This window comes from Aphelocoma coerulescens, chromosome 2 (genome assembly GCF_041296385.1).
Source record: "Aphelocoma coerulescens isolate FSJ_1873_10779 chromosome 2, UR_Acoe_1.0, whole genome shotgun sequence".
Lineage (NCBI taxonomy): Eukaryota > Metazoa > Chordata > Aves > Passeriformes > Corvidae > Aphelocoma > Aphelocoma coerulescens.
The window spans coordinates 82,184,049-82,199,355 of NC_091015.1; the positions used below are offsets into that span (position 1 = coordinate 82,184,049).

At 47.3% G+C, this 15,307-nt stretch overlaps 1 protein-coding gene across 2 annotated transcripts in view; it reads left to right on the forward strand.

The window, feature by feature from the left end:
- The first annotated feature begins 324 nt into the window (after positions 1-324).
- Positions 325-15,307, forward strand: part of RNF152 (ring finger protein 152) — a 41,534-nt gene continuing 26,551 nt past the window's right edge. Inside the window, exon 1 of one of the 2 annotated variants that reach the window (XM_069008296.1) lies at positions 325-388. The gene's annotated coding sequence lies outside the window, so the exon portion shown is untranslated. Of the gene's footprint in view, positions 389-705; positions 834-15,307 lie in introns of those variants that run through there. The other variant, XM_069008297.1, reaches the window with a different exon arrangement.

The following is a 15,307-nucleotide window of genomic DNA, read 5'->3' on the forward strand; positions in this document are numbered from 1 at the left end:
GCAGAGCCCTTCCTCAGTACTGAGGAAGCCGTCGGCCGCTGTATCGTCCCTCTCCCCGCTGGCGGGGCCGGGTGCACCGTGCAGGGCACGGGGGTGTCCGCGGCTACCGCTGCTGCGAGGCCGCCCCGCTCCGCCCCCCCGGGCAGCCTCGCCCGCGGCGGAGCAGCGGCCGGCTCCTGCTCCGGCTGGGGCGGGGTGGGGCGCACCGGGGTCCGGGGCGGCTCCGGCGCTCCCCGGCGCCTCGGCCACGCCTCGCTCGGCCCCGCACCCCGGCGGGGCGGGGGGGACGGGGGGCGGCGCCGGCTGCCGGGGCGAAGGCGCCGGCTGCGGCGGCGGGCGCGGGGCTGCCATCCCGCGGGCAGGCTCGGCGGCGGCGGATGGCGGCAAGGTCAGTGGGCGCCCGCTGCCCGCCGGCGGGGCTCCCCTGTCGGCCTCCCCCCGGGGCGGCGGACGATGCTCGCGCGCGGTGGATTCAGCGGCGGGGGCGCCTCTCCCTCCTCCTCTTCCCGGCGGGGAGCGGGGCCGCCGCGGGCGCGGATGCCCCCCGCCACGCCTCCCTCTTTCCCTCCCGCCCGGGCGAGGGGCAGACGCGGGTTTCGTAAGCGCCTGCCCCGGCCGGCCCCGGCGCGCTCGGGTGGCCGCGGCAGAGCGGAGCCCCCCCGGGCGGTGCCGCGGCGCGATGCGCGGTGCAGGTGAGCGGCCGAGCAGCGCCCGCGGCCGCCGCCGCGTCCCGAGAGGGCGCCGAGGTTACTTCGAAACCCGGCGGGGTCGCGCCTGCATCGCACCAGCGCTGTTCGGAGCGGAGGAGGCTTATCCGTGTGCTTTGCGAGCAAGTAAATCCAGATAACTTAGAGACGGGGTTTGGTGGGGTTCTTTGTTCCAGCGGGAGGTTCGGTGGTGGTTTTGCATGGGTTTTTTTTTTTTTTGGTTGATTTCCCTTCCCTTTCTTATGCCGGCAGTTAGCGAAGATACGCCGTAACTCGGGTGCTGTCATTAAGTGCCAGACATCTCACCGGGGTTTTAGAAAAAGGCTTTAATTATTTTATTTAACCAGCCTGGAGGAGAGGCGTGAAGCCCCCTGCCCAGGTAGGATCCCCGCTCTACAGAGCAGCAGCACTCAGAGTTTCTTACGGCATTAGATGCCGTCTCCCAGCTGAGGTCGAGCTGCCAAAAATGTGATTTACGGACCCTGCCGATATCCGTCACCCGAGCGCTTTGTTCCGACACGCCGTCCGGTGGAGGGACTTCTCCGGGAGCAGCTCTGCCTCTCCTGAAATGTGGATACACTTCGGATATGTGCACCAGGGTGCCAGCCGGGGAGGTATTAAGAGTGTGTGTTTGTGTAATAGGTGTCTTACAAAAAAAAAAAAAAAAAAAAAAAAAAAAAAAAAAGCAAACAGGCTTTTGATAAGGTCCCATTAATTGAAGTGTAAACATAGTAATTTCTCTGCGCTTGTTTGCTCACTGAAACTCTTCCTGCTTCTCATCGATACGGCTCGTGGTTTGTTTTTGCTTGCTTTTTATTTTTGTTTTCAGCTAGTACGTTTTAGAGAGCTTTTGATACAGATTTACTTAGATTTTTTGGCTGATTTAGGCTGTTGGAAATTATTTGTAGCCTTTCATCTTAGGATGAGTATGAAGGTCCTGTTCTCAGCCGTTCTGTACCACAGGCCTTTTGGAAATGCCCAGCGAGTCTGCACTAACGTAGAGCCTATGGGATGACAAGAGTAGCAATTTAGGGAAAAACCCTTCTGCTGAAAACTCTGTTCTTGGCTATGTAACAGTGTGCGACTGGATTTTAGCTTCTTACGAGCTTCATGAAAGGGGAAACGTAAAAGTAGTCCTGGCTGAGGAGTGCAAAGCTGGGATAGCCTTGTGCTGTTGCTGGCCATGGCACTGGTGTGCCCATGGCTGTCGGGACGGGGCTCTGTAGAGAATTCCCGCTATGCACAAGCTGGCAGTACAGTTAAAAAGCCCAAGCCTCTGGCTCAAAGGTGTGAGGTCTCTCAGAGGGTTTGGACAGCTGGCCAGGTATGTGAAAACAAATTAAAACGATAACTGTTTTTTTGCTGCTTTTCTGGGGGGCGAAGAAAGTTGGTTGGACAACACCTGATGGAAGTTTTATATGCGTGTTGTGAAGTCTTCGTGGAAGTACTGGACAGTGCTGTGAGATACTCAGATTAGAAATGCCAGGAAGACAATAAATATTATTTTGGCCTTAATAGAGTGTGTTTAAATTATACATGCAACTGCAAGAACTCTGAATGAGCCTTTCATCCAAAGATCTGCTGTGGCTTAGCACAGTGCCCAGGGAATGAGCAGGTAGATGCTACTGGGTGCTGGTCACCCTTCCCCAAGGGACTCGCTTGATCCTTCAGTTTTGCCAAAATCCGTGGATATGTTTTTGTCATACATGTTCCTGGCTCCAGTTCGGGGTTCTCACCTTGACATCTCGATGAACTAGATCAGGAACTCCATCAGCTGCAGTCCGATGGAGGCTTCAGCACAGTTTTAACCTCAGTCATGTGAGTTGCCCCAGTGAAATTAGAGGGGTACTTGGAAGCAAGCTTGCACATAAAGATTTTAAGCTCAGGGCTGCCTCTCATAAGCTTTCCAGGGTGTGAAGTGCACATCGTTTTTCCTTGCATAGGGCTGAGAACAAATGCCATATCGTGTTTGGGTTCCATCCAGAACAGCTGACCATACCCGGGACGAGTACTGGCAGAGTAGGAGCAATGGTGCTTCTCTGCTGGAGTTTTATGGAGCATTAGTTTGTGCTTGGGGCTTGAAGTCTTGCTGGAAGCTAATGAAGCTTTTACTCCTAAATGCTAAAGCCATCCTTTCAAGCAGAATTTAGTTTTCTAAGTCAGTGAAGTATTCTTCAGACTGTGACCCCAATCTGTTGATGGGGCCTGGAGGATACAGATCTAGAGGTATGAATGGATCTAGATGATGCCCTGATCAGTTTACATGACTCTACCGAAGACTTGGTGGTTTGTGGTTCTGGCCACGTGGCTGTTGACTTTGGGACCTGGCATAGGGATCCAGCCTTTCTAAGAAGAGTGTTCTTACATTGCCTTTTGTATACCTGTGTTTATTTGTCAGCCAGTTCTGCAGCCCCCTTCCATACATCAAGTAGAAGATATTCAGGCAAGTAATGTCACTGACTTGAGTGTAGTTATTCAGCTGAGTAAATGGTGTGCAATCCGAGTTCAAAGCAGTAGATTTTGGGTGTGAGTGCTCTTTTTGTGCAAATGTGGGAAACTAATTTCCAGAGCCTGGGATCTTGGCATGCCTTAAATTTTCTCCTGTTCTTATTCTTTGCCTCTATCCGGTGGGTGGGTGGGCTGGAAGTCAGATGGGAGGCTGGGCTTTCCTCCCCTTCACAGAAAGCAGCTCTTCAGAGAAATTCCACAGCTGTTTCTGTCTGGAGTTGCCTTCTTGCTTTGTCGCTGTTGTCTCCTCCTGCTGTGCTGTGCCCTGCGAGGGGAGCAGAGGAGCCCTTGGAACTGCTGTAGCTCTGTAGCATAATCTGTCACGCTGAGCGGGGCTGGAGGAAAACCTCCCAGCCCTCATCAGTGCAGCCTCTCCCTGTGTCTGGGACTGTCCAGGGCTCAACATTTACTGGTGCGACTGCAGCAGAGCTGCTCCCTGCCTCAAAGGCACCGATGGTGGCCAAGCACCAGCATGGGTTAAGGGACGCTGGGGGTGGCAAGGAGAAGGATGCTCAAGTCTCTGGGATGAGTTCATTTCCAGGGCTGTGAAGGAGAGATGAGCCTCAGCTGCTTTCACACTGAGATCTGAGTAACAGTCCTTTAGCCCTGACAAAGCATTTCACCCCTTTCAGATGCAAATCTCCTTGCTCTGTTTTTCTGCTGCAGAAATTACTCCTTCAGAGCAACCTCCAGATGTAAATAAGTTTGAAATTTGCCCCTTCCTGCTCCAGATGTATAACATCTGGGTAGTTACAGAGCTGAACTATACTGTGTGCTGTGCAGCTCACAGGCTGGATTGGGCAAGGCGTTGTTTCCTGAGATGTAGCAGAACATGGAAACACCACTAATCAAACATCGTAGTTTTCATCTAGTTTTATTTAACTTCATTGTAACTTAGTTTCCCCAGGAAATGAGTGCTGTTTGTCTTCTCTTTGGCCAGTTTCAACCAGATTGCACCAATGGCTGGCAGTCTGGAAGATCACTAATTTCCCACTTGTGTTTGTTAAGAGTAGTGGGTGGCTGGGAAATCTTTGAAGCAATGCTCTCTCTGATGAAAACTAGACTGCTTACATCTACTCTCTCTTCTGCCTGGTAGCAGCTGGCCAGCCAGGCATTGCATGTGTGGTGGTCAAACACGCAGCGCCTCTAGCCCTGGCCAACGTGCAGGGTGTGTGTGGGATCCAGGGCAGGGGCGAGTGTGAGGTAGCATTGAAGGGAGCTGTGGGGGCAGGAGGGCAGAGGACACAGATGTCCCACAGATGAGTCCTCTTTGTTACTCTTCCTTGCAGCATGGCTACCCTTTGGTTTGTCAAGATAAAGCCACTTGAGATTTAGGAAGGCTTGTGGGCTGACAGCCATAGCTTGGACAAGCCTGCTTTCTTTGACCTCCAGGACACCTTGGGCTGAACTAAGGTGAGCATTGGAGCTGAGGGGAATGTGCCCCCTGGGCAGGACTTTGGCAGAGGTGTATGTGCATGGGCAGACTCACACATGTGCAATGGCAGTATGATAATCTGCGTATTCACTGGCGCCATCCTGTTGAATTCAGTAATAATTTGACACTGATAGCATTCAGTGCTGTATATTTCTCCCAGAGTAGCTTCTGTGAGTGAATCCAGTCTTGGATTCCCCCACAGCTCTCCCTCTCCCCAGAGTTGTTTCAGGTAGATGTGCACTTGGGCTGAGGTGGTGCTGTGAGATGTCAGGGGCATGCTTGTGTGTTTCTAAGCATCCCAGTATAGATGCAGCTGGTCTGGCATGGGTGTCTTGAAGGGTCTGCCTCCAAAATCTGGACACTGTTGTACTAAGAAAAGCAGACTTACCCTCACCCAGGCTGTGTCCATCCTAGACAGTATAGTTGTGCTGATGTGGTGAGCACATTTCTTCCAGACCTTGGACTGAAGGAAAAGACAAGCAGTGACAGTAGAAATAGGAGTGTCAGAGGTGCCGAGCATTTATGGGATGCACATGCAATTCCTCACCCAATGCACATTTTGATGCCCTCTTTGTTGCTGCTGGTTGTCAGGCAGTGTATACCTGCTGTCCTGGGGCACAGAGCATGGCCCTGCTGAGATCACCAGTGTCAGGCTCTAATGTCAAAATACTGTGTGACACCTTAGAGGGCCAAGGTAAATCTCAAACACCCATATAGATCTAGGTAAAACCAGACACATCTGTCAAGGTGAGGTGAAGGGAGGAACTGTAGAGCTGGCTCCCTGTCGTGGTTTACGGAGGCTGTGGAGCCCCAAGTCATGCCAGTGATGCAAAATGCTATTCCCTTTTGGCACACAAAATCTCTGCCTGGGCATCTCTGGCATCCAGCTGTAATTCTCTACACTGTTAGGGATATGCCACTTAGTGAAGCAGAACACCCCTTCCCTTCCCTTCCCTTCCCTTCCCTTCCCTTCCCTTCCCTTCCCTTCCCTTCCCTTCCCTTCCCTTCCCTTCCCTTCCCTTCCCTTCCCTTCCCTTCCCTTCCCTTCCCTTCCCTTCCCTTCCCTTCCCTTCCCTTCCCTTCCCTTCCCTTCCCTTCCCTTCCCTTCCCTTCCCTTCCCTTCCCTTCCCTTCCCTTCCCTTCCCTTCCCTTCCCTTCCCTTCCCTTCCCTTCCCTTCCCTTCCCTTCCCTTCCCTTCCCTTCCCTTCCCTTCCCTTCCCTTCCCTTCCCTTCCCTTCCTCTCTGGCCACCGCTAGCTTGGCATGGTAAATGACTCTGGTAGGCAAGAATGGACTTGGGCTTGGACAAGGCATTGCAGGTCCCTCTTCTGAAGGTGCCAGTCACCCAAGCTTCTGTGTCAGAAATCCTGAAGCAGGCAGATGTGGGGTAAAACATTGCTGTGGTATCTTCTTTGCCTGTTCTCCTTAACTGTCTTGAGCTACCTTTATACGTTTAGGGATGGTGCAGTGCTTTCTCTCTTAGCTTTTAAACTGAACCGAGCAGGTTGCATGCCAAGAGGGAAGGACTGCAATATTTCCATCACCACAGCGGATTTTCCATGGTGGAGCTCTTCCAAAAGATGTGCACTGAGAAGAGCTGGTATGACCCGAGTGCCTGGGACACTGCAGGCTCTGACTGACTGCACCTCAGGGACTTGACAGCTCCAGGTTTTGCAAGCTCTGCTCTCTGAGGATGGGGAAAGATAGAAGTGAAACTTGCTTTGTTAGGTACAAGATCATGTAAAGCTTGTAGTAGCTGCCAGCACCGCACAGACAAGGTGAAAATGCTACTTAAAGAAACGGTGTGTGTTTGCAACTGAGGACATACAAAGGCAAGTAAGACTTTTTTAAAAAGCATGAAGCATGTATAGGGAGCATGCTGTCAGACAGCACTGCCTCTTGCCAGCTAATACCATCTGCAAATAAAACAAGTTAGGTTGTTGCTATTGCAGCTGCTTTCCCTCACAAAGCAGCCTGACCCAGACGCTGAGGAAGGTGTTGGCAATTGGCCTGAAGTTGGAGGTGTGCAGGGTAATTTACTTAAAAGACCCAATATAACAATTGCCATGCAGGATGAACACATACAACTGTAATGTTTGCTTTCCAGTTGTATTTTATATGACACTCTCCCTGAAGTTGCTCATTGACTGCATCTACCAGCACACACAGCCTGGACATGATGGGCTGACCTGCAATTAGGAGCAATAATTACACTTAAACAAGTTTTAATGTGGAGGTAGGAGGGATTCAGTGGCTAGGGCAGAAGGCTCTTAGTGGGGTCATTTGGGATCCAGGCCTTGGGAGCTTTCCTTCTGACCTTGTGGAAAGCACATCAGCTGCTCAGCACCTCTGTTCATAAAATCTGATTTGTGACAATCAGTTTCAGAGTAGTTGATTGATAGTGGTCTTGGTTTCCTCCTTTGAAACAACCCCAAAATCCCCAAATGTTTGTGCATGGAATTGAAGTATAAAGACTCTCCCTTTACTCTCCCTGCTCTTTACCTCAGTTAAAGGTGGAAGAAAGGGAGTTGTTCACAGCCATCTGCTGGAGGCATCCATCACGTTGGGAGCACAGGCTGCCGGTTGTTCCACATGTTATTAATGATGAAAATATATAAACATATGATCACATAATTGTGTTGCATTTAAAGTGCTTACAAAATAATGACATCAGGAGAGCAGTGGCATTACAAAATCAGGTGGACAAAAGCAATGAAGTTCCAGGACTAATGTTGCAGAACTCCCCTTTGCATCTGCATTATGATACAATCTTTAATTCTGTAATTGCATCATTTTTTCCCTTTCACAGAGTCCCTTTTTCACTGGATAGGTAATTGCTGCATAATTCATTTTTTCTTCCCACATTTACTTTCTGCATGTGTCTCCAAGTCTATTTATTTTACACCCTACCCAGACCTTGAGCTGGCTGAACAGTTGCTAATTCCTTCCTGGGGGGTTTTCTCAGGTGGGGAAGTTATTCTTGCAGCATCTCAGGTACAGGTACTGTCTTTGTTTTCATAGCTGAGGAATGAAGTCAAAGAGCAAATCAATCTCAGGTGATTTAAACACCTTCAATTTTGGCTGTGTCACAGAGATACTTGGGTGTGATTTTATTTCCTATTCATCCTAGAGTACCTGGCATGATGTAGCAGTTCATCTGCTGGAAGCACAAGGACAGCTGACCTCAGCTGCTGGTGTCTGTAGATTAGCCCTAAATGCCTTGACTTGAGGGTGGAACCACCCCATTAGGGGTCACCTGAAGAGAAAACAAGTTTCAGAGACTTGGTGAGCATCTTAAAAGGTTGAGTGTGGAGCCAAGAAGGAGGTCATTCCTGCCTGCAGGTGGTATGTTCAACTTCCTCAAGCAAAGGTGATTGTCTCTCTTTCTTCCTGCATTACTTTGTTCACAAATGTTTCTGACCTTCACTGAGTGAGGCAGGGTTTGAGGGACAGCTGTTGCTTTTATCACACAACCTTACTGTTGTGTGTTTTTTTTGAAAGCAGGGCTCAAATGGTTTGTGGTTATTGAATTGGAGACAGAGACAGTGCAGATACATACAGAGGCTGGTCTTCATTATAATACTTCCTAATTTTGAAGTGATCAAGTTTGCAGTCTTTGTATTAAAAAAATAACATAGGTTTAAATGTAATTTTATAACTGTACAAAGGGAAAAGCAGGAGAGAAATAAAAATTAGGCCTTGTCACATGAATCTGCAGTGGCCTGAGTCATCCAGAGAGCACATGCCCTTGGGATGTAGCATTTATTTCTAACCCATGAGATAAGGGCCTGCTGGGGAAGCACTGTTTGGCTATGGATGGTGGTCAGTGGCTAGAGTGGGATGACATGCTCAGCAGGTCATCTGGTGCTGTACTGGGGGGCTTTGCAGCCCAGAACCGAGATACCCTCAGATCCCAGGTAAGGATGGGGTAGGCAGAGTTCTGGTGCTTCCCAAGTCCTCTTTGACTTGGCTGTGTGTGTTCTGCTATTCACTATGTGGCAGCCTAGTCATCCCCTTAAACTCGCCCGCCGCAGTCCTCCCTCCTTTCCCTCTGTTTCTGTGCTTCCCTAACAAATACCATCTGCTTCTCTCCATGTTTTTGGGTAACATCACTTTAGCCTGTTGTTTCTGGTGGCACTTAACATTTTCCAGACATCCCAGATAGCCTGGTAGGGTTATATACAATCTTGATTCCAGTGTAGATCTATAATTTTTTGCTTGTTCAAACTGTAGATGAAGGCCAGCCAGGAAAATATCTTGGAAGCATTTTAGAGGATTCATCTTCCTTACGTTTAGACCAGAGCCATTACTGTGGGATCGTTTGAGATCAAGCAATGGGGAAATGGCTGCTTTAGGCCAACTCTGTTCATAGCTTATATCTAAAGAATATGTTGTGTTCTGCCCTGTTCCTCAGTGTTTTGTTGGATGCAGTCTTGCTTGATCCCACCTACCTTCTATGGGGTTGAATATTACACTGAAATTGCATCAGTTCATAGTGAGGAACCCTGGTTGCTCATGCTTTTATTATTTTCTGGAAATTAATAGCAACATGATAGTGCAAGAAAGAGTGTGCAGGTTCTAGAGGCTGAGTTTCCAGCTGAAATTCAAGTCGGTGAACTTGGCCACTTTCCAGAAAAGTGATGTCTGTAGTTCCAGCAAGTCATTAGATGTCTGCAAGTCTTCTAACCAATTTACAGTGAGTCTCTTCCTGCATCTTTTTTCAGGGGATGGGGGTGGTTAATACCAACCTCACACAGCAGCAAGAGAGGATGAAGCAGACAATTTCTGATTGTGTTCAAATGAGCATAACAATAGGCTTTCTTTATGTACTTTAGGATTTTTTTGCCTCATCTAACTAGATGAGGAAAAGAGGATGTACCAGCAAGGAAAATATGCTTGCCAACAAAATCAGGTCTTGGAACAGACCAGGCTGACCTGCAGTGAAACAGTTGGGATGATAATATATAAAATTTAAAAGTCAGACTTGTGTTCTTGGGAATTTGTGATGTAAATCGTGGCCATGATCACTATAATAAACCATGTCAAACTAGATTAATAAAATAATGTCAGAGTGTCTTAAAAAGTTTCAGGTGACTCAAAGGATTGTACACCTTTACAAAATAATTAATAAGCCAGATGCTAAAAACAGGCACCAACCGGTTTTTCTCCTTGCGTTGCCACGGTGTGTAAGTCCAAGAGTCAGTATTTGATTACTGAACTTCATGTATTTGAGAAGGAAAGACAATTAAAAGGAACATGGGACTGGTCTTCATCTCTTACCTGAAAGTTCTTGGGGATCCAGGGACTTTGTCTAGCCTGTGGAAGGTTGCTGTGAGAAATGGCTTGTATCAATGGAGACATCTACACATCTTTAAGAGATGGGGGAAAGGGGTGGGGGGGGCAGGATAAACAACAAAAACCACTGCACACCACTGGCCTAGGCATCTCCAGCCTGGAAGGTGGTGGTGAGCCTTGGATTTGGTCTGAGCTTGGATAAGCTTCACTTAATCCCCTGATAGAACCTTGTTCTCTCTATTTTGTGTGTGTGGTTTTCTTTTGGAGTAAAGCATGTTTAGGCAGACCTTCAGGCCCTGTACGTTGCCATAGCTCCCCTGGGAAAGAAGCAACTCCTCTGTGGGGTGACCCCCATGTTAGGTGTGCCCTGCTGGCCTCTCTCCACCCCTGGTTTGCCTCCCTCCTCTCCCTCATAGCATCTGTGGTCAGATGCTGAGAGGCAGGGGACAGGGCTTGGAAAAAGCTGGCTCAGCAGAGGAGGTGGAGAGCCAGCTGATGCCACTATTAATGTTCTTTCAAAATTGATGGATGAGATGATTACAAAATTGCAGAGGGAAGTGAAAGTTAACAGAATCCATGTTTTAATTGTATTCTGGATTGTTTTCAGCAGCCAGCTTCTGAGGTGCAGGACAGATCAAGCATTTTTTTGAGGATGTTGATGTGGGCTGCACACGGCACTGTTTTTAAAGAAAGAAAAAGATTGGGCCAGTCTGTTTTCCACACTCTGCTGCTCTCAGTCTTCTTCACTTGTCCTGTGTGATAGTATGCTGTGTCTAGACAGTAAATCAGATCTGAAAGACTGTCCTGATGCAGCTAGAGGAAAAAGAGGCTCTTGCAAGCACCTGTGGTGTCAAGGTGCTCAAACCTTTAAGGGATTCCTGGGTTCTGGACTTGTACTTTCCTCTGTGTGCCCTTCATCCCCATGGAAAGGAGTGAGGATGATGGAGCTGTCTGGCTTGTGGTGACCAGCAGTGTGGGTCCTCCATGCTGCATGTCAGCCTTTGGGCACTGACATCTGCTGATATCCACTGACATCCCTTTAACCTGAGGGAGATCCTTTTTCAGCTGATGAAGCCCTCCTGCTCAGTTTGCAAATAGCAGTTGTGTGCTGCATGAGGTTTTCTTCTGGACAGGCATTTTCCTTGAGTATGCTTCACCCAGGATTGGACCAAAACACTCTCTTCTGTCTAAGTTTTGTTTTTCTTCAGGCTTTAAATAAACCAATTTTCTTTGTAGTATTTTTCGTAGCTTTTCTTTCCTCTGTGACTGAGAACTTCCCCCCACAGGCTCCTTAATTCAAACATAATTCTTGCCATAATTCTGCATGTTTTGAAAAAGTACTTGCATAGGTGGTTAAGAGAAGAAAGCATCAGCCTTGTTGCTTGCTGCCTCCTGCTTTCTCCCAAGTCAAAATCCGAGAATGGGACACCTTTCAGGAGTGGGCTCTTTAATTTAAAGTCCCAGTCTCAAAGTCCTGGCATCTTCATCAAACAAGCCTTCTTTTCCATCAGCTGCAGGTGAAGTTGCATAAGGGGAGGTATCCTTGGGGTCTTGGAGGGCTGCTCTGTTTCTGAAAATGAATAATTTGGGGCGGAGATGGTCTTCTGCCTCAATGCTTTAGCATGTGTGTTTCCTCCATCTCTCTCATACCTTTGGAAGGATTTCTGGGATCCAGTTGGGCTGTGAGGAGCTCCCCCATTTCTCTCTACTTACCTTCCTGGGACAGCAGCTGCAGTCCCAGTTGTGAGGTTTAGAAATTGGTTCTTACTTCATTTCCTGCTCTGGAGCTGGTTGGTATTTTAATGTCTGGTAAGCTAACATTAGGGAGGGTAGCACACCAAGGAACTGGACTGCTGTAAGGCAGGAAAACAGGCTTGTGAGATGTGGTCGTGATCCCTTTGAGTTCCAGAGGCGCCTTAGCTGAGCAGGCGGTAAGTGGGGAAGATGAGCAGTGGATCACAGCGGCTTTCTGACATCCTAAGGGACACAAAATCTGCAGTGTTTACTCTAAAAATATTCTCTCTGCCTTTCCAGAAGTGCACTGTTTACACACACACAAACATTGAGATTTTGCAGTGTACGTGCTCACGCTTTTTGTGCTGTGGGCACAGCTGGTAATGCTGATAGGAGGGTTTCTGTTGTACAGACGCTTGCTGCTTAGAAAGTAGAAATTTGCTGAGAGTGGCACTGGAAGCCCAGAAATTCTCCTTCCAGTGAGGTAGGGAACTGCTGGGGCTGAGCTGTGCCACAGCAAGACCAGAGGTGCTGAAGTGCTGGCACTGTTATTTAGAATATTTAAATTCTTGAAGCTTTTTTTTTTTCTCAGCAATACTTTCCAAATCTATTTATTTAAAAGAAAACCCGAAATATGCTATTTTGCAGATGCTTGGGAGCCTGTTTTGTTCCTTTTGCCATGGTAGATCTGTTAATGTCAGTGACTACAGCTACAGGTTGCTTGTCCAGGTGAAGCTTGTCTTTGCTTTTGTGGTACCAAGCCCCATTTGGTATGTTTTGATCTGATTCTCACAGAATTTCCTTTTGTTTGCTGCACTGTTCTGTATGGCAGTTTCCATGTAAATATTATGAGAACTGGCAGTATGGGCCTGATGCCAAGGGTAAGGAACTAATACAAATACATTTATTTTTATTTTGGAAGCTCTTGCAATTCACACTTCGGTGGCAGGGTGGTAATGATGTTTCACAGAAGAATGCCTTTCTTATCATTTTGATTTCAAAGTGCTCTAACAGGCTCCATCCACAGTCTCAGGCATGGCAAACGATGCATCAGGATCAGGGTCCATTCAGCAGCAGGAGATGGGGATGGAGATGGGCCTGGGGGCATAGGATGAGCCTGATGTCCGTCCAGGATAACAGCACTGCTGTGGCATCCCCAGAGCATGGTGTGATGGTGCTGGGGGGGACTGAACAAGGTCATGTTTCCATATTTTAGTTGCCAGGCCAGTGCTGTGTTGCTTATTCAGTGTTTTGTTTTAGGGGGACTGAAGATGTGTTGCTGTAGCTGAACAGTGCCTCCTCGGTGAGATCCGAGATCCCTGCCTCTGCAGTACCTGGCTGTTGGGTGTGTGCAGAGCCAGGGATAGATGTGAGCCCTTATGGTAGCTGAGGGATTGCTTTGGCTCCCGATGCGTGGCTGTGCTCAGCTGGCCGTGTGATGTATGGAGTGTCGTCGTGCTGAGGTTCTTTCAGTGGGACATGGCAGCTTTGGCACCCAGGGCTGTGCAGTCTGAGGGTACAGTGTTTAAGCTGGAGAGACACTTGATGAGAGGTCAAGATGGTTATTTGCATTACTGACGAGATGATTAGTAGACGGTGTTCATGGCTCTCATTAGAGACCTGTGGAAGATTGGGATCAAACAGAAGGATAGCTGTGTGTGTGTAATTTATGAGGCCTGATGCTCAAACCTTCATTCGAGCTCTTAATTATTCCACAGTGGCAGTGGGGAGGAGAAGCTGGAAAATGCTAATTGTGTCCTGTGCTCTCAAATGGGAACAAAGGCAGCCATGGCATGTGGCCCACAGAGGCTTAGATGCTCCTCTATGCTGTGGATCAGGAGCGCAGTGCAGGGGGATCTGATTTTCATATCTTCTGAAGTCTGTTTACAACTGGTGATTGGCTTTCTTTGTATAGAAATACTCATTTTAAAAAAAATAGCTGAAATCAAAAGGCCAGACTCTTTGGTCCAAAACTATTTGTTCCTGGTATTTGTCACATGCTTAGTTGACTGAATTAATCAAATGGAAAATGCTTTTTCCCAAACCAGAAAACTTTCACGAAAAGAAATGTATTAGACCTATTTTTTAAATTTAAAAGCAAAATGCAAAAAGATCCCTCTTCTCTGCTTCCTTTTCTCACCCTCTTTCTTCCATGTTTTTCTTGGTGGCAAAATGAGAAAAGTAAAAGGTTGAAGAAAAAGTTTTGAATGTGCATTCACACATGTATGTATGGAGGAAAAACCCAAAATACACGGATGCTTTTGACTTACCAAAAATAGGCTAGTGAAAATCAGTGATTTATGTAAATTTACTTGTATAAAAAGATCCATTCAGCAACTTGCAGCAACTTTGCAAGTTACTCCACTTTGTATTCTGGTGGTACATAAACATAGGCTTAATTTTCCACTTTCTTGCCCCTGCATATCCTTTTCTAACTTACAGCACAGTCGCTGTTCATTTAAAACTAGTCTAGGGTATTGAATAGCCATGTCCAATTAATTTTCTTTCAGGTTATTGGCTTTTTTTTTTTTTTTTTTTTTTTGCTATTAATTAGTACTAGAGGTGGTGGCAACTCCTAGCTCTGAAGTGTGCAATACACTTCTTGGAGTGTCCTGACCTTCGTCACAGCTCGGGAGCCTCTCTTCTCCATTTCCTTCGTGACACGTGTCTGAGCAAAAGCCAGGGACTGCTTTAAGAGGGTCTGAAGTCATGGGTGTGATATGCTGCATACTTTTGAGATGTATCAGCTTCCCCTTTTTGCAAATCAAATCATACTGCATAAGGTGCAGATCCTGTTATGTTTCAGCTTGGCTTGCTTATTCTGTGAAAGGGATGCATGCAGTTGTCTAGGCGGATGAAACTGGTTTTGAGTGTTTCATTAATGCCACACATTACAGAAATTCTGAGCTTCTTTGTGTGAAATTCCTCTTCCTTTTCAAGAGAAGAAAATCCTTGACAGGACTTTTAAAACCTGTTGTGATATTGTGGGTTAAGTAATTACTCTAGGATCACATTAACATTTTCTTTTCTTGCCAACTTTTCCAATTGTGGCAAGATTTGCAGGCAAGAAAAAAGAAAAGTAATGTAAGAGAGCAGTTAGTTTGTTTGGGGGTTTGTTTGTTTTACCTCTTTAGTACATCTTGTCTGCATCTGGTTCCTGGCAACATTTTATGACCTCCAGTGGATCTCATGAGTGTTTTCCATTGGGAGCCCCGAGCAGGCAGAAACCTACAAGCCAAAGCACTGAAGGTACTGAACTGCCCAAAAGGAACAGCTTCTTGTATCAACTCTTCCTCTTTTCTCCTGTGTTGGTGAACATTGAGGCAATTGTTTAAACCAGCTGAGCTTTACTGCAAAAGAAAAAAAGGTAAAAAACCACAAAATTGTCAACATTTGGAGATGAGTACAAGGAGGACTGACCACTCCTATTCCTCTTCAAGCCAATCCCAAATTTATTGCTGGCCTTATTTCAGTACATTTGAAGATCAACTTCATCTGAAAACAGAATTGTGGTTTGGTTGTAGTGCACCTAGGAAGTGGGAGTTAGTCTTTTGTGTCAGGATGCATGCGTTTAGACTCTAGAGCTTGAGTATTCTTGGAATATTCTCAAGTGAGAACTGGGAGTCATC